The sequence below is a fragment of the Trematosphaeria pertusa genome (assembly GCF_010094035.1).
Source record: "Trematosphaeria pertusa strain CBS 122368 unplaced genomic scaffold BU26scaffold_35, whole genome shotgun sequence".
Lineage (NCBI taxonomy): Eukaryota > Fungi > Ascomycota > Dothideomycetes > Pleosporales > Trematosphaeriaceae > Trematosphaeria > Trematosphaeria pertusa.
The window spans coordinates 58,699-66,212 of NW_022987246.1; positions in this window are offsets into that span (position 1 = coordinate 58,699).

A 7,514-nucleotide genomic window follows, 5' to 3' on the forward strand; every position below is an offset into this window, starting at 1 on the left:
TACAATTTCTACTAAGCCTTCTTAAAGAATTACAGCTAGATTATCTGCTCTCTTACTAAGCTACTAAAATAGAGAGTATAGTATACCTTTAGAGAAATTAAGCTCGCGGCATTTTAGCAGGTTAAGAATCTTATACTATCTAATACTATACTAGCTTATTACTTTCTTTATTACTGCACAAGAGTAGAAATAGACGTATTAGATAGCGTAGTTACTAGAGTTCTTTTACAGCTTTAAGAAGACGGTATCTAGAGACTAGTAGCTTTCTTTAGTAAGATAATAAATACTATCTAGATAAACTATAGTATTTATAATAAAGAAATGCTAGTAGTTATTCTTAGTATATAGAGGTAGAGAAGCTAGTTAATTAGCTTATAAGATCTAGAGCCTTTTATAGTATTAACTAACTATTAAGTCTTAGAGTACTTTACTACTAAGTAAAAACTTACTACTAGGTAGGTCTACTAGACAAATAATATTACTAACTATAACCTTAAGCTTACCTATTAACTAGGTTTAACTAATATAGTAGCTAACGCGTTATTATAGAAGTAAGAAGAGCTTAAGACTTAAAAGAAGAAGAATTATACCGCCTATACAAGAGCTTTTCTAAGTAAGAAGTAAATTAGCCTCTTAGCTATAAAGTAATTATTAGGTAAGTTATTAGTTCTAGCTATCTAGAGATTAGCTAGTAGTACTGCAAAAATCGCTACTACTAATACGTTTATAGAGGTACTCTCTACTAAGAATCTATATACTATAATTAATTAGGTTATTATAGCTAACTAATTAGACAACTCTCTATAGCTAGCTTAAGAAAAAGCTACTATATTAGACTCCACCTAGAAAATAAAAGACAGCTTATTAACCTATTAGAATTAATTAATAGTTTCTACTATTAACTACCTATAAACATATTTAATACGCGCCGTGTATACTACTTAGGTAACTACCTACCTAGAATAAAGAAAAACTACCTAGTTGCTATAAAATTAATATTACTAGCTAGGTATATAAAAAGACGTTAATACGTATATAGTAGTATATAAGGCTTACTACTAGAGCTATACTCTACAGAATAAGACGCTAGGTCTTCTAAAGCCTCTATCTATCTCTAAGAAAGCTTAGCAGAACGTCTTTAGAGATTTTAAGAACTTTCTCTCTAATAAGAAAGAATTTAACTACGTGTACGTTATTATAGATTAGCTAAGTAAGTAGAGCTTCTCTCTACTCTATTATAAGAAAATTATAGCTTAACGTATAGCAAAGCTATATTACTAATATATCTAGCGTATATATAGTTCTTCTAGATTTATTATATTAGATTATAGCCTATAGTTTACCTTAGCCTTTATAGATAAGCTCTACTAGCTTATAGAAATTAAGTAGAAGCTCTCTACCGTGTACTACTTGCAAACTAATAGAAATATAGAGATTATTAATTAATATCTTAATTAGCGTCTACGTCTATTCGTTAACTACTACTAGAATAATTAGTTAGACCTTCTACTCTATATAGATTAGGTATAAGCTACGTTACTATATAAAACTATAGAACTAACCGCGTATAAAATTAAATTTAGATATTAGCTAGTATACTACTAGAATTAGAAGAAGTATATAATAAAAGCCTCTACTCTACGTAAGCGTTTCTCGCGCTAGAAAGCTTAGAATTTTGCTAAGGAGTAATTTAACGCCGTAAAAAAAGCTACTAAAATTATATAAGGTAATATTATAAAAGCGTAAGCTAGGTAGACGCTTTAAGTAAATAAAAAACGCTAAGAACCTAATTTTACTATAGGCGATCTTGTCTATATTAAACCTTGTAGCTTTTTAATAAATTAGCCTAGTATAAAGCTTAATTAATAGATATATAGCTCTTACCTAATTGTTACTATAAAGAGTTACTTCTTCTAGCTCTAGCTACCTACGTATATACGTATACACGACGTCTTTTACGCTAATTAGTTATAAAAAGCCTTAGAGCTATTGCTAGAGTAGGTATAGCCTAAGTAGCCTTCTATGAAAGTTAATAGTAATTCTAAATAGCCTATATAGAAAATTCTAGATAGCCGTCTTTATTAAAATCGTCTTTAATACCGCGCTATATAGGTTACTTATAATTCTAACTCTACCTAGTATAATACTATAGGCTTTATTAACGCTCTCTATAAGGTAAGAGACTTTTATATAGTATACCTAGATAAGCTAGAGCTACTATTATAATTAGATGCTTAGATTAAGGCGTACGAAAAAGAGAAGACCCTAGAGAAAATAGTAGAGAATTTAAAACCTATAAGAGTAGAAGACGTAAGAGTAACGTAAAGGCGCTACTAAGTAATTTAGAATTCTACTAAGCTTATAGCATTGTTTAAGAAGAGAGCTAGTAAGAAAGCTACTCTACTAATACGAAAACAAGCCTCTTTCTCTTTAGAGAAAAGGTAGTAGCTGTAAAAGCGCTTTTAGTTTAAAACTAATATAAATACACTTACTACAAGCTAAAAGAGATAGTTAAGAGTATAACGCGGGAGTTTTAGAAGAAGAGAGACCTAGAAGGCGTATTTTAGAGCTTAGAAACAAGCTCTTCCTATAAGAGAGGGTAATATAATAGTCTAGTTTAGAGATTTACCTTAAGTTATATAACCTTAGGTTACGTAACCTTGTTACGTAACCTAGCCTAGCGTTTTAGCGCTTAGCACCTCTATATATAGAGCCTCTTAGAGCCTTTTCTCTACTTCTTACCTTTAGATAGCTAAATTTAATCTAACCTACTCTACTAGCACCTCTTATTCTTCTAGCTCGTAGAGATAGTACTACCTATAGCTAACCTACCTAGCTAGGTGTTCTAGAGGCGCTTATAGTAGTAGAGACTATAAACCTAGCTCTTATAACTTATATACTAAATAACCTAGTAAGAAACTTAATTATATATAAATTAGACTATTTAAAATTAATAGATAGCTTAGTATAAGAGCTAAGTCCGCAGTCTCTACTACTATAAGCGTTCTAGAATACCTAGCTAGGTAAGTTAGCTATAGGCAGTACTATCTCTACGAGCTATAAGAATAGAGTGCTAGCAGGGTAGGTTAGGTTAAATTTAGCTATCTAAAGGTAAGGAGTAGAAGAATACTCTAAGAGCTCTCTATATACACAGGGTGCCTATGCTAAGGCGCTAGGCAGGGTTATGTAACTTAGGCGAAGCCGAGTTAAGCCGAAGCACCGAGTTAGAGCTGAGTTAGACCGTTATACTTAGATCTATTAACTTTAGGTTAAAACTACTAATAATAATATAAATACACTCTATATTCTATAAATCTAAACTTAAGCTAGCACCTAACAACGTACTACTTAATAAATAAACTAAGGTAGAACTAGACTAGAACTATAAGGTTAAAAGAATACTAGATAGAAAGCGTATACAAGGTTAGTAGAAGTACTAGGTTAGATAGAAAGAATACCTACTAGAGAAAGATACCTAGAAACTACTAGAAAACCTTAGAAACTACTCTAGAAAACTTAAGAAGTTTTACTAGTAGTACTACTACTACTAAAGCTAGAAGACTAGAACTCTAGATTCTCTAGGTAACTCTAGTTAAATAACTAAAGAGAATTAACTAAAGAAATAAAGAGTTATAGCTATAAGAGCTACTATATCTTCTACTCTAGCTACTCTAACTTCTTAATATTAGCTAGGTTCTTTAAAAGTAACGCGTTATAATAACGCTATACTAACTCTAACTACTTTTATAAATACTTGCTACGTGCGTTTATAGACTACTAGAATTTGCTTAAAAACGCCTTCTAGAAGTATAGGTAATCTAGCTCTATATAAAGATAAACTAACTCTACCTACTAAGTCTTAGTAAGGCGCTTCGCCTTAAGACTAGTCTTAGACTACTAAGAACGCAAATTAGCTACTAACTAATCTAGCTTCTCTACCTCTTTCTAGTCTAATATCTTATTATAGAACTAGCTCTTTATAATATACTCTAAATAATAACTAGAGAATACCTCTATAATATAATATAGGTTATAAGAATAGTAAGCGCTATAAGAGTTATTAGATATATTAACACTAGTACGCAGAATAAGGTTAGCGTAATAATAATAATAAACTATTAAAGACTTAGTACGCGCAGGTAGTATAGTAGAGATAGAAAGAAAAGAGAGAGTATAATACTATAGAACTATAGATAGTACAACTTTTATATAAGAATAGCGTAGAATAATAAAATACTATACTTAGAAATAGAATAGAGCGTTAAGATAATACTTTAGAAGAGAGAGTAAGTATTATAATTATAGAATTAGAAATAGAGTTAGCTAGCTAGAATAAAGAAAATAATAGGCTAAGTCTAGAGTTATAGAATAAGAGATTACGTATAAAGTTATAGAAATAATTAGAATTATATAATATAGATTAGGTAGATTAAAGAGATTAGAACCTAATTTATAGATTAGAATCTAATCTAAGAAATCTATAAGAGCTAGGCCTTAGTACCTAATCTAGCTAAGAAGGCATATATATATAACTAGAAGAAGCTTACTTTTTATAGCTTCTTATAGTTATTACTTTATTATTAAATTACTATAGAGACTTATAATTTATAGTATTATTACCTCTACCTCTTTATTACTAAATATTCTAGTCTAAAGTACACCTCTTACCTTCTCTTATAAAGTAAGCCTTAGTCTTAGTTAAAAGAATAGCTTATAATAAGAGAGTCTAGAAACTTAGTAGAAAGCTTTATTTAGCTTTCTAAACGTTACTTAGTTACTAGTAGTATAGCAGGCGTATACATAGTTAGATAAGAACCTAGAATTAAGTTATCTAGTAGTAACGCGCTAGTTTTATACGTACGTAGTATCTAATTTACAAAGTACGTTATACGTTAAGTTAATAAAGTAGGTAGTATTTAGCTTCTAGAGTAGAATTATAGTTACGCTTATAGCTATTAAATCTTTACTAAAGTAGTAGCTTTTTTCTACTATAAATTCTAATACTCTCTATATATAGTATCTTCTTTAGTAAATACGTTAGTAGTAATCTAGTAATATATATAGGTCTATTATTTAAGTATCTAGCGTATAAGTAATTAGCTAACTAATTTATTAATAATTTCGCCTAGCTTTTCTAAGAAAAGCTCTTAGAGCTTCTTTCTAAAGGTAGAAAGTGTGTAGAAGCTATCTACTACTAATAGCCTAGGTATTACTAAGCTCTAGCGTAGCTACGCTAGCTTCTATTTAAAGTTATTATTCTAATTTTTATTAGTTATTATACTATATTATTAAACAGGTAATTTGTAATAATAGTATTAGTTTAAGTAACTAGCTAGCAGGTTCTCTACCTAGAATTTAAGAATTATTAGAGTAAAGAGGTACTATATAACTAGAGTCTTGCTACTAGAGTTACTTCGTAAAGATTCGCCTATAGTATTTAAGTAGTTTAACTTAGGTATAGCTTCTTATTTAAGAAGTAGAAGTATATACTACTAGCGAAGTAGAGAATTATTAATTTTTAAAATAAGAAGAGGTTTCTATACGTAGAAGTTCTATAGAAGTTCTTCTATACGTAGAGCTCTTATAGCTCTCTTTAGCTCGCTACTAGTAGTATCTTTTCTACTACTAACTAGATTCGCTAGTAGGTCTTATATAGCGCTAAGAGGTAAGTAATTAATTAGTAACGTTAATAGATCTTCTAGTAAGTAACTAGAGCTCTTATAGCTCTAATTCTTAGTATAGCTATTAGTAAACGCTTCTTATAAGGCTACTTAGTTTAGCCTAATATTATACTGCCGTCTCTAGCTAAAGAGGTATTAACCTTTAGATAATATAAGGGCTAGCTTTATAGTCTCTACTACTATACGTATACTCTAGAATACCTAGCTAGGTAAGTTAATTATAAGTAATATAGTCTCTATATACTATAAGAATAAGAGTAATAAGTAGAGTAGGTTAGATTAAATTTAGCTATCTAAAGGTAAAAAGTAGAAAAATACTCTAAGAAGCTCTATATATAAAGGTGCTAAGCGCTAAAACGCTAGGCTAGGTTACGTAATAAGATTATATAACCTAAGGTTATATAATATAAGAGCTAGGTTTGTAGTCTCTACTACTATAAGCGTTCTAGAACACCTAGCTAGGTAAGTTAGCTGTAGGTAGTACTATCTCTACAAGCTATAAGAATAGAGTGCTAGCAGAGTAGGTTAGGTTAAATTTAGCTATCTAAAGGTAAGAAGTAGAAGAAAGGCTCTAAGAGGCTCTATATATAGAGGTGCTAAGCGCTAAGACGCTAGACTAGGTTACGTAATAAGATTATGTAACCTAAGGTTATATAACTTAAGGTAAATCTCTAAACTAGACTATTATATTACCCTCTCTTATAGGAAGAGCTTGTTTCTAAGCTCTAAAATACGCCTTCTAGGTCTCTCTTCTTCTAAAACTCCCGCGTTATACTCTTAACTATCTCTTTTAGCTTATAGTAAGTGTATTTGTGTTAGTTTTAAACTAGAAGCGCTTTTATAGCTACTCTCTTCCCTCTAGAAAGAAAGAGGCTTGTTTTTGCGTTAGTAGAGCAGCTTTCTTAATTAGCTCTCTTCTTAAATAATGCTATAAGCTTAGCAGAGTTCTAAATTACTTAGCAACGCCTTCGCGTTACTCTAGCGTCTTCTACTCTTATAGGTTTTAAATTCTTCGCTATCTTCTCTAGAGTCTTATCTTTTTTATACGTCTTAATTTAAGCATCTAATTATAATAGTAGCTCTAGCTTATCTAGGTATACTATATAAAAGTCTTTTATCTTATAGAGAGCGTTAATAAAGCCTATAGTATTATACTAGGTAGAGTTAGAATTATAAGTAACCTATACAGCGTAGTATTAAAGGCGATTTTAATAAAGACGGCTATTTAGAATTTTATATACAGGCTATTCTAGATTACTATTAACTTTAATAGATAGCTACTTAGGCTCTACCTACCCTAGTAATAGCTCTAAGACTTTTCTTAACTAATTAGCGTAGAAGACGTTATGTATACGTATATACGCAGGTAGCTAGAGCTAGAAGAAGTAACTCTTTATAGTAATAATTAGGTAAGAGCTATATATCTATTAATTTAGCTTTATACTAGACTAATTTATTAAAAAGCTATAAAGTTTAATATAGATAAGGTTACCTACTACAAAATTAGGTTCTTAGCGCTTTTTATTTACTTAGAGCGCCTACTTAGCTTACGCTTTTGCAATATTACTTCGTGCGATTTTAGTAGCTTTTTTCACGGCGTTGTATTATTTCTTAGCGAAATTCTAAGCTTTCTAGCGTAAGAGACGCTTACGTAGAGTAGAGGCTTTTATTATATACTTCTTCTAATTCTAGTAGTATATTAGCTAGTATCTAAATTTAATTTTATACGCTATTAGTTCTATAGTTTTATATAGTAACGTAGCTTATACCTAATTTATATAGAGTAGAAGGTCTAACTAATTATTCTAGTAGTAGTTAATAAATAGACGTAGA